Source organism: Haemaphysalis longicornis, unplaced genomic scaffold (genome assembly GCF_048455015.1).
Source record: "Haemaphysalis longicornis isolate Haplotype H1 unplaced genomic scaffold, Haemaphysalis longicornis Haplotype H1 scaffold_1, whole genome shotgun sequence".
Taxonomy (NCBI): domain Eukaryota; kingdom Metazoa; phylum Arthropoda; class Arachnida; order Ixodida; family Ixodidae; genus Haemaphysalis; species Haemaphysalis longicornis.
In genome coordinates, this window is record NW_027526203.1 from 349,031,330 (window position 1) to 349,043,338 (window position 12,009).

The following is a 12,009-nucleotide window of genomic DNA, read 5'->3' on the forward strand; positions in this document are numbered from 1 at the left end:
CTGTTTCCGAAGGCAGAAAACGCTTCGCGATTGCCTGCTTTATCAATTTCTTGCGAACAAACGCGCGGAATCTACAAATTCAGCTCAGCGATCGTCGTAGTTGAACATCTGCGTAGCCTGTTTCGATGCTTCCGCGCAGGTATTGCCATCTCTCGACCGGTCGGCGCACCGCCCGCCGCGCGCCGCGGCGGCCGGTCAGCGTAGGCTTGCATCGCGACAGACATCTGATCGCCGCTTTTAAAATAAGCCCTGATAACAATCCCTAGCACAATTTTTCACCACACTAACACCTCACCACACTAACACCTACTTTCTCGCATGTGGAACTTCATTTTAACGATTTGATTGATTCAGAAGAGCAGCGACAAGCGGTTGCTACCGTGGTCTGCGCCGGTTCGAGCCGCTTGAGTGTCCGAGCTGGCAGGCGCGGCCGGCGTGTGCGCGAACTGTTTCCGAAGGCAGGAAACGCTTCACGATTGCCTGCTTTATCCATTTTTTTGCGATTGAACGCGCGGAATCTACAAATTCAGCTCAGCGATAGTCGTAGTTGACCATGGAGCAAAAACGGTGGGCGGAGCGACGCCGACGACGCATCGCATGCGCGCATCGGGTCATGTGTCTCAAATTCACGCGTACGACTAGTCGTGGTGACAGTCGTAACGATCAGTCGCATGCGAATCGCGTGTACCAATCGTACATGTGTCTAGCGCTTAATGCGCGCAGTACCAACAGCAGTACGCATCGGTACTTCTATGTTTAAGTGTGCTTCCGTAACTTTTACTGTTTGTCCCACCATTCTTACTGATATAAAAAGAATGTGCCCTAAATTTAAGCGCAAATAGCTCGTTCGGCAAGCTTATAAAAGTTCTGCCTAATTTGCGTTTGCTGTTTCCGGCCTCCGCCAATCGCAGAGCTGTCTCATGTGACATCATAGGTTCTGTTGCGGGAAATGAGCTAGTGGGTCGCATGGCCATTTCCTGTTTTCCTAATTATACATCATATTTGAGCGAAGTGTACGTTAAAAGTGGTGTCAGCATGATTCTAACCAGGCAATCTTCTGAATGAACCAAATTTGCCTTTTGTCTTCATAGCCCCTTTAAAGGGATTATGAAAACTTATTTCACCTGAAAACTCACCTTAAAAGGACAAACGATTCATAGATTGATTAGGAATTATTAACTAAAATAAATCAAGTAATTCGGTTCTAGCTGGTTTTATCGCCCCCCCCCCCCCCCCCACCACAAAAAAAAAAAAGGCTCATGGAAACATCGCGGCGGCATAGGGTGATCGCAGAGTGGAGTGGCATGGTAGGTTTCACTATCTTTCATCAGCGATTCACAACTTCTGGTTTCTTCATGATGCTGGAGTTGACATTCCGTTTTTGGCTGTTCCCTCGAGTACGTTAGCTCTTGCCCCGTCATATTACGGGGCAGGAAGCTGGTAATTTAAAACGCGCCCCTTTAAAAGGGGTCCCGCAATGGGGCCATTCGGGCGGCAGTAATGTCGCCAAGTGTGGGATTTTCACGCGAATGCATTAATTGGCTCGTTGAGAGAAAAAACGCCGTGACGCCGACACGGCCAATAAATTCCCATTGGCTCTTAAACTGGCCAAGCAATTCGAATTGGCCGCGAATGCGGGTATGCATTATCTGCGAACGTGGGCATGCGCCGGACCGACGTCCTCATCGGCCGCGACGCCTCATGTGACTGCATATGCAACACAAAGACGAGAAGCACGGCGTTCAATTCGGCACTGTCGCGACGCCGCATGTGGCTGCGAATGCAACACAAAGACGAGGAGCACGGCGTTCAATTCGGCACTGTCGCGACGCCTCATGTGGCTGCGAATGCAACACAAAGACGAGGAGCACGGCGTTCAATTCGGCACTGTCGCGACGCCTCATGTGGCTGCGAATGCAACACAAAGACGAGGAGCACGGCGTTCAATTCGGCACTGTCGCGACGCCTCATGTGGCTGCGAATGCAACACAAAGACGAGGAGCACGGCGTTCAATTCGGCACTGTCGCGACGCCTCATGTGGCTGCGAATGCAACACAAAGACGAGGAGCACGGCGTTCAATTCGGCACTGTCGCGATGCCTCATGTGGCTGCGAATGCAACACAAAGACGAGGAGCACGGCGTTCAATTCGGCACTCAGCGGCGAGGGTATGGCCGGCCTGACGTTGCGCCTAACCTTACACTTCGAGGTCCAACGTCGTCAAGCGGTGTCGGCAGCATGCGTATAGATTATACCTTGACGCCTAGCCTGGCCCATATGAAGACGTAGCCAGCCGAACTGCTGTCGCCGCAGTAAGAAGGGAGGACGCGGGTATGTACCTCCCTTACGTCAAGCATAACGTCGCACTTTGATGTTCTACGTCGTTAACCGGCACTCGCAACTTGACGTACGATGAGTTTGACGTTGCTTGGCATGCCGTTGGGACCAGCATGCGGGCTGCTAAAAGTTAAGCCTAAACATAGATGTAACAGGAGCGATTGTCCTAGGCTTCTTAGTGTTAGTAACAGAGACAGAAGGAAAAGTCGCAAAGGGAAAATGAGATGGGGATGAAGAGAGAGTACCGGATTATAGAACTCTCATCGCCGAGCGATCCCACTGCCGACTCTGCCTCACCCAGCGGCGTAGCAGTCCCCAACGCTCCAGAGCGCTCTGCGCGGCGCGCCGCCGCACTCCTTGCCGGCGCTGCGGGAGCTCGGGCTTTTCTTGGCGTTGAAGAGCACTAAACTGAATGCACACTCCGCTGAAACCATCGCGAAAAGCCCGTGTGGTCCGGAATCCGTGAAATCTTCCAATTTTGCCGCTAGCTTTATGATCTAAAAGTACCAGAACCATTCGGGATTACAGAAAACTCCCTCAAGTATTGTGATGGTATAAGGCTAGTAGCAGCATTGATATTTGAGTTCTAGCCCACTATAGAGCTAGATTGTGAGACGCTCCCGCCGCGGAATGCCGAAGATGGATTAAAACCTCGTGGGGTTATTTAATGGATACGGATTTAAGGCTTTTCCCTTTGAAATGAGCGAACTACCTCCCTAGACAATGCTGTGAGTATCCTAGTCACATAGTTTTCCATTGAACAGCTTCAAAAATGTCCTGCACAGTGACGTGATCGCAGTTCATCTCCATTGGAAGGACAACCGGGAACCGTACCCACAAACTCGGTCGACATTCTTTTACCTCGCGCAGCACACCTATACGGCTACTTTACTTGCGCAAGTAACGCTAAACATCAGCTCGGTGACTAGTCTTCTATTTTTAGCGAGAAAAACGGCTGTCGCGTCCATGCCAAGTCATCGAATGGCTTGAACTGGGACTTGAACTTTTTCGTATTACCCTGAGTTAACCCGAGGGGACACCGCTTCCGTGTTCCCTTCGACTATTTTTCCTTCGTGTTTACTTTCGTAAATTCATTAACCCCTTCCATCCTTCACGTAGTCCGCTATAAAGCCCGAGCCTTTAAATTTCAGGACGAAAGCCGCATGCACAACAGCGCCATCTCTTCTCTCACGCATCACTGACGGCCCAAGCCTCCACAATGCCGTCGTCGCGCCTTTGAAAACAGCACCCGGGGTGCTGCGCACGTTCACAGCATACACCGCAAAACCCGCCGCTGCTTCACGGCGAAAGGCGACGTACATGTATGTGCTTCCCTTTGCTCCTAATCGGCTGTAAGCGCTGGCTCGCAGCGCTGTCAATAGAAAGGCACAGCGCACGCGGACGCATGCACCGTTCCACACGATTCTGGACGACCGCCAACAGAAGAAGTAAGATCGCGCGTGCGCCTGATCCTCGACGAGTGCTCCCTGCGGCGCGCCGAGCGCGTGCTAGAAAACTTCTCACGGCTAAACGCGGCGGCACGCGTGCCGTCCTGCCTCTGGCTGCTGTCCAGAAAAAAACCAAGACGGAACGTGAATTCGCTTTTTAGCAGCTGCTGCGCGAAGCTCGGAGTCATAAAAATTTTGCGGAAAAAAAAAATAGCGCAGTCTTGGCACTTTTGAGACTTTCCTGAACGCTGATACGGTATATCTGAGGGGAAACTACCCGCGCAGTAACTTCGTGGCAATATTTAAGGGGAAAAAATGGAGGGGGAAGATGAGTGCTTGATAGTTCTCCAGGAGCATTGCTGTCCACAGCCACCTTCAAGATCACGGCGAAGTCCTAAAACGCTCCACTGACGAGGTACAGCAACACAACACACAACACACAACACAGTATACTGTGTTGTGTGTTGTGTTCTTCTTTGTGTTGTTGAGCCTCGTCTGTGCAGCGCTTTAAAACTACGCCGTGCACCAGCTCAGCCAAAACACTTCTCTGATGAACTTTACTTCAAGATCACGCTGCATTTGGTACCATCACACTGCATTAGGTACCAAAATTTGCCTTGAATTCGTAAAACTGATTTTGAATTCCAGCGGCAGGTAAGGACTACTACCGTAGCAGGTTTTCTGCTCCGTTTGAATCAAATATATCTCAACGGCAGATATAAAGCGCTCGCTGTTTATTCCAACAGCAGATCATTTGCAGCCTCCAGAGTTCGCTCCAAGGAGCAATGAAAATCGGAACTCCCCGTTAACCCCGTGGGGCGCCGTTCGTGCAGCAAAACGACCTAGTATTTTCATCTTTCCAGTGCTGCGACAAATTGACAAATGCCAAGCGGCGTTCACGGGAGAAGTTCGACTGTTCCAAACATTTGGCAATTTGCAACAACAACAAGAATCGATCGTTTTGCCGCACGAACGGCGCTGCAGTTGCGAATTCGCAGGGGAAATTTGCACCATGTAGAACGGGCTTGAGTCGTGACATACTTCCTTCCGCCGGCGTCTCCTCGCCTGCCTTAATTGCTCGTAAGTGCTTGTTGCACCTCCTTAAAAACCACGCGCTGGATGTATTGCACCATACCGGGTTTGGAATATAGACTGATTGATTGTGGAGTTTAACGCACCGAAGCTACACGTGGGCAATGGGGCGCGTCGTTGTGGAGGGCCCCGGGTTAATTTTGGCCACCCGGGGGTCTTTATCGTGCGACGAAATCTCGACACACGGGCATTTTCGCTTTTCGCCTCCATCTGAAAGGCAGGCACCACGGCCGGGACCCAACCCGCATCCTTGAGCTCAGTACCGGGTTTGCATGAAATAAAGCGCTCCTTTCTGATACCAAAAGGAAAGTTGACTGAAGCCGGCTCGGCTGCTGTTTAAAATGAGTTGTTCACGACATTAGAAAAGGCGGCATCTCGCATCTTGGTTTTGTGGGCCGTAATAAAAAAAAAAAAAATGGAAGAGGGATATTTTTTTAGCGTATCAGGTCACCTGTAAAATAAAATTTACGAGCATGGATATTTTTTTAGCGTATCAGGTCACCTGTAAAATAAAATTTACGAGCATGGAAATGAATGCGAACACACGAATGCGCTGCGCAAAGTGACTGCTACCAATAAAGCCCCACGCAAAGCGGCGACGGCGTCGCGGGTATACAGCGCAAAGGAGCAGAATCGTCTAGAAATGAAGCGAACTGCCTCGTACGAATTGGCAGGCTGTCGTGAAGTAAGGTATTTTTGGGAGCTGTTTCTGCGCGAGCACTCCCTGTGCAGCTCGCTCCGACGGGCGAGCCCAGCGTTTCAGTCAAGGAGCGGGTACTCCATGCCACAGTGATTCGCTGCGGCGTCGAGTTGGGCCGACCGCTGCCTATCTGCCATTGGAACTCAACACGAGGAAATCCGTAGCGCACGCGAGAGAAATAGCGCCCTTCTGTGATAAGAGGCTTATTTACCTGCCTCGTTTGCATTGGCTGCTTTGCCCCTGCGGTATCGGCGCAGACAATCCGGCGGAGTGTGACATGAGCGGAAGGTCTTGTACTGACCTCGTGTTATCGACGCGCTGTCAACGGGCCCAGCGTACACACTTGTTTAGGCTTGAGGAACAAGGTAAAAAGAGGAACAGTGCGATAACGCCAGCTGCCGCTCGCTGAAAGACAAGCTTGCTTTCCTTGCACTGACCGCATGAGCAACATTCACCGCCATTTACTGGTTGGGTTACAGAATGACAACCCTCTGTGTCCCTGCGCAGCATTTTAACACGAAAGCGCAGAATTCAACTAGAAGGCGGCGGTGGATTATTCGGTGCATAACGATGATGAACGAATTTCAACAGGACGACGGGAGAAATTACACGACACACTGCGCTGACTGCCGATTGAAGGTTGAAAGTCCTCATATTTATTGACCTACTTCATGGCCACCATTGACTTCGCCTTTTCTCATAAACACTTTATAGGATGAACGTACTCGTTGTGTGCTAAATGGCACCTTGCGGGCTTCCGAGTGTGGTTTCCAAAGGCGAACAAATGACGTTGCAAGCTTTGATCACTTTTGAATTCATATTTCTCAACCTTACCTTACCCTGCTCGGAGAAGCTCACCTTAACACATGGGGGCAGGGGGGTGCAAACGGGGCACTTGCACCCCCCTTCAAGCCGCACCGGCACTTGACCCCCTCCCCATTTCCCCACCCTTCATCATGCAGCCCCGCTGCTCCACTCGTGCTTGCGTAATTGCCCGCTGCCATTGGTGATCAGAAAATTTCCGGAATGTCCATTGCGACCCAAGAAGAATGAAGGGGGGGGGGGGGGATATGCGTTTCTGTCGGTTTTCTTCACTGGGAACACAAGTAGACATCAGCAACAAAGATGAACGCAAACCACCCCTGGAAGTCTTTACCGAGAAAATTCTGCCCCTGGCATTTTTCCTGAAAAGGGGAACTTTCGCTTAAGGGGGATTCTTGAACTATACCTTGTCCAGCCCCGGTTTCGCTATGCCAGGCTTTTTTGAGAATCCCCCTCGCCTAACGGCAGGTGCCGAGACACTCACGGACCGTGTCAAGTGTGTTCGAAAGGCTGGTTTCTGAGCGCTTTGTTCCTGCGAAACATTCTGTTTCGGAGTTGTGGCTTGGAGTATATAGGAACGTACATTTACGTTTCCCGCACACCTTTGCTACATGACTGCAAGGAACGAGGTTTCGGTGAATATGACAATTTGTTCCGACCCCGCGAGTCTCTCCCATGTTCACCGCAAAAATTCAAAGGGACCTCATCCGTCAGTGGCAGGGTGCTGCGATGCGCTTTTGGTAGTGTGCTCGAAAGCATTTGCTGACTGCCACGGCTATAACCTATTTTAGATACCGTAAACTATTTTAGCCCTACTTGCTACCTCTCGATACCACTTTTCCACCGTAAGTGGACTGATGATCGTCAGTTCGCCGCGTCGCCTGAAATCGTACTGGCGGCTAATTCCGTTCAAAAGGCGAAGAATTCGTGGCCTCCTTCCTCCTTACGTTTCATTTTTTTCCTGCTGCTAGTTGGCTACAATAGGTGCAATTGGCAGCACCAACGTTCATCAGTGCAGCTACAGTAGCGTCGCAAACTCAATTACTACTTGGTCTAGCAACATTCTTACCTGAACCAGTAGTGGCCACAGCATGTACATCATAGAGTAAAAAAGAAAGTTCTGGCTAAAACTCCTCTCAGCCTCCGTGCACCAAAGTGAGATCGCACCTGTGAGCATCGAGGAGCACATCTATATAAGGGAGTTCCACTGCTTAGCTAAAACGGGCTCCAGAAGCTCCTTTAAAGGAAAACGTGATGTTGATTTTAATGCCGCGCCTTGTTTGATAAGAAGGAAACTACCCGAGGCGGTCAACGATCCAGAATCTACCACCATCACCGCAACTGAGCAGTCTGCACCGCCGAAGTACCCTTCCGGCAACGCTTTCAAATCATCCCTCACAGGTGAACTTCACCACACCCAATAGCCTAACTGTAGCCTTTGTCATTCAAACTATCTAGGTGCACCAACTTTTTGAGCAAGAGACTAAATGAAGCTGATTCATTACCAATTCATTGTCTGTTTTTTTGGTTTTCTCTTATTATCCTTTGAGGACAAACGGCTTTGTTCTGCGTGGCTCTGGCTCATGGCGCATGAAGTTGGCCCGTTCGCCTGCGATATATATGCTTACTGGATAAAGCATTTAGTGGGCTTGTTCCGACCATTTACTCGGTAAAGCATGTTTAGGTTAGCTTCACTGAAAGCTGCCTTTTTAGTTTTAATCTTGAGTAATGAATGGTCCTTTCCAGTTCGTACTGGGAAGTTAGATGTTCTACATATCAAGAATGCATTGGTAGAAAATGCACCACGCACCAACTTGGTTAATTCTGCTGTGGTAACTTCGTTACAAAGTGACATTTTAAATAAACATTTTGAATGTGCATCAGTACTTGCGTCTCCTGAAGAAAGAAACAGGGAGTATAGGATGAAACTGGAAGAAATTTTCACGAACCGACATTCAGAGAACGAGGAGACAGCAGGACAGTATGGCACGGAATTGTGCTGCGAATCAATGCATGCCAAATGCACAGGCCCAATACTCCCGTACTCTAGAATACTTGTAGCACCTTCATCCCTTACTCGGAGTGTCTGCTATCAGCATGGGAAGAAAAACTTTGGGACACCCTCGCATTTGCTTTGCTTTCACTGCACCCTCAAAAGGCGTTGAGAGAACGAGCTTCAAGACGAAGCTCTGAAAGCCAGTTAAAAGATACTGCCGTTTAGATAAGTTCGACTGTGCTGCTGAACTTTGGTGTCTATCATGGATGAGCACGGACTTGAACGCACACGCGATGGGACTTCTGGTATTCGCTAAGGGGATCTATCCCACCACCAGCATCGCTCTGAAAACGGCCATCATATTCTCCTAAATGTCGACTTGTCCCGATCGAGCGTTCGTTTTGGCGCAATTGCGCGTGCGAAAACGTGACTTCGTTCCACGATGACCAACAACTATCTTCCTGGACTCATAGGAGTGGCAAACACGTAGCGGCGTTCGATTCGACAGTAACGATTTCGCATTCGGAAGCCTTAAGAAGTTATTACGTATCTAGGAGATTTTTTTAACAGCAGAGTTGTTTAGGCTTGAGCTTGGCCCGTTGGCGTTATCAAAAAAAAGAATCCCGGGCCCTTCTCTACTAATGTGAAACCTGAGGACAGGCGAAGCATGCAGCGTATCAGTGTATTCTTGGCGCCTTGGCGTTTTTGCCAACGGAGATGAAACCGTTGGGGGATAGAGGTATATACAGCTATGCTGTAAAAATCTTTTGTGTTTGAAGCACGAAGCTCTCTGGCGCGAGGCGTAACCGAGTATCGCGGTGTTTTTTTAGTACGCATTACGTTCTAGCGCGAGGCGTAAACGAGTTTCCCTGCGTGTTAGTAACGTGACTACATAAAACGACGATTACGACGACGACAGGAGGCGCCAACAGCCCCAAACCCTACGGGGTTTCACCCCTAAAAGCGGTCACAGAGACAACCACTTAGCGATGCGCGCGCCTGTAGAGGCATGGCGCATTTACGGATGAGCGACTGTAAGAATACCTCGCAAGACTCGCAAAGCAAATAAGAATGTTTCGTAATATTGCCTCGCAACATTACGTAACTTTACGTTGTTGTTTTGTCGGCACAAGATGATTATTTCAAAAGTCTGTGCCTTCAGTCTTTTTGTTGAATACAATGTTGCCAGTATGCAACGTAGTAGTTTCTTGCTGCGTTGTACGAACTGGTTTTATACGTTTAGAAACTTGCAACCCGTAAGAAAGAAAAATAGCTTTCCTCATTCTCTTACATGATATCCATTGTATGCTGTGCACCACCCCCCCTTGCCCCCCTTAAGACAAAATCCTGCCGACGCCCATGCCTTAACATCAATTAAAAATCACACACTTCGCCTCAACCTCCACTCAAATTAGTTGCTCAGCGCAATATATTTCGCAGTTTTATTCGTGCACGTGATGAGCATCATGCATGGGAAATGAGCACACTGCTTCAACATTAGCATTAAGTGCAGTATCCATCTGAGCGATTTACAGTAACAGGCTAGGTGTTTCCTTAAATCTGAGGCAGGCTTTTTCTGCATCGTTGAGATTCGGCTGGGCCCGGTGAGGTCCTTGTGGAACGAAAACCAAGGAGCTGACCAGCCATGCTAAAGGAAGCGTAAATAAATTTTAAATTTGCCAAATGTGCCGAGATTGAAATTAGTGCGTCAGTACGGATACCCTCGGTAAATGTTATGTACCTCGTGATGCAGATTTAGATAGCGTTAGTTTGAATTTACTTGTGAGCTCATCTCGCCAAATAAAAATCCAAAATCCAGAGAGGATCGATGTGTCCACGCCGAAAAGTGAACATCGCTTATTTTGAACCTAAGCTTTCCTCACTCGAGCTGCAACATTTCGGCTGAGGTTGAGATAGAAGTATCCGATTTCCCTCACTCAGCAGGCCGGAACCTCTTACTTTACCTCTACCTCATCTCATTAGTTGAGAAAGAAGTAGAAACCTGGTCGTCACCGCCGAAGTTACGAAGTCGACGAGGGGTATGGCGCAATAGAAACGGCATTTCCGAGGCGTTTATCTCGTAAAAAAAAGTTTGCTCAATTGGATGAAGAAAAAACGCCCAGTACATCGGCATGCATTCAAAAATTCAGCATGATAAGGAAATGACGCAATGTTTATAAATGCCATTTTATGAACCAAACGATATTCGTGATGCAAAACACTTGAATCAACTGCTACACGTCAGGTGGTAAGATGCGATAACCTCCACAACATACTTTCTGTCGAGTTTCGGTGCTGGAAGGGTATGTGCGTGTGTGATGAGAGAGACGGGGGGGGGGGGAGGTAACAGCACCTGGTGTGTTGCCAAGATAATTATTCCTTTTCAATTAGCGTGAGTTTAATAGGGTTTAAAGTATACTTTCACCCACCGCCGGCATCCCGCTTTTGAAAAAAAAAAAAAAAAGCAGCCGGCCTGCTCACGGTTCTTTCTTAGAAGACATTTCTGCTACCTGAAATTGTATTTGATGTCGAGCGTTTTCGCACGCACATACCCACATTAAATTAGTCCTTTTTGCACACATGCATCACGGACTGCATAATGGTGGCATTTGCTGCTGGTGAGGGACCAGCTATGGTTAGGACATTACACGGAACTAGTTGTATAACCAGAGCCTTGTCGAATGATCGGTTCACACAAGTTTTGCATTGTTGTCTGATGCTACGTATCATCCTTTGTAAATAGTTGCACAGGGGTTATCTCACCTTGTTTTACACGATTTTAACAAAAACACGCACTTTGTGTAAGGCGCACCGATTTCATTGCCTCAAAATATATCCCCAGCAGCTCAGCGAAAGTAACTGCATCCAAGTTGAAGCTTGATGCAGCATCTTGTAGTCACCGCTCTGGTGTATCAACGGCTTGTGAATGCAAAGTACGGCTCCTCGGGCCATCCCGCTAGAGTGAAACCCCTAGCGCAATACCTCTCTTCCCTTGCTTTCACTGCAGGAGCAATTTTCCAGCTTGTTATTATTAATATTGCGTGAGCATGTCGGCAAGAATTTGTGCCGTCGATCCGCGTGCAGAGAGCGACAGAAGAACAGAGAACGACAACGACAGAGCCCGTGCGGAGAAGGGGCATCAAGCCCAGCTCCGGGCCAGCGGCTGCATCAGCTGCGGTGGTGCTGCGTTCCCACAGCTGACTCTGCGCGACGCGTCCCCTCCCCCCTGCAAAACGGAGTATGACGCGGGTGCAGGACCGGGCGGAAGAATGGACGGAATGGGAATTACGGCGGCGAAATGCCGATACTGGTGGACAAGAAAAGGGACGGTTGGCAGTCAGTGCTGCTGCTACAGCAAGCAAACGTGACCACCGAGACAGAAAGCAAAGCACGGTTGGCGCGGTGTGAGATGGGCGTGTGAGAAACGCCGTACTGCGGGTCCCCGGCGCATGCAGGAGCAAGGGGTGCGCATACCTGTGCCGATCCTCACGTTTACGAGGGAGCGTAGACCTCCCATTATTTTTTTTCTAGATTTTGGCCAGATTCCTGACATCTGGCTGTGCCGAAGACAGGTACTTCTTTGCGCAGTTGCTTTAAAAAAAATCAGAGTAGTC

General features: G+C 49.2%; 1 protein-coding gene across 1 annotated transcript in view; it reads right to left on the bottom strand.

The window, feature by feature from the left end:
- Nucleotides 1-12,009, bottom strand: part of LOC144154101 (nose resistant to fluoxetine protein 6-like) — a 63,615-nt gene that overhangs the window by 22,056 nt on the left and 29,550 nt on the right. The gene's annotated exons all lie outside the window — the stretch shown is intronic.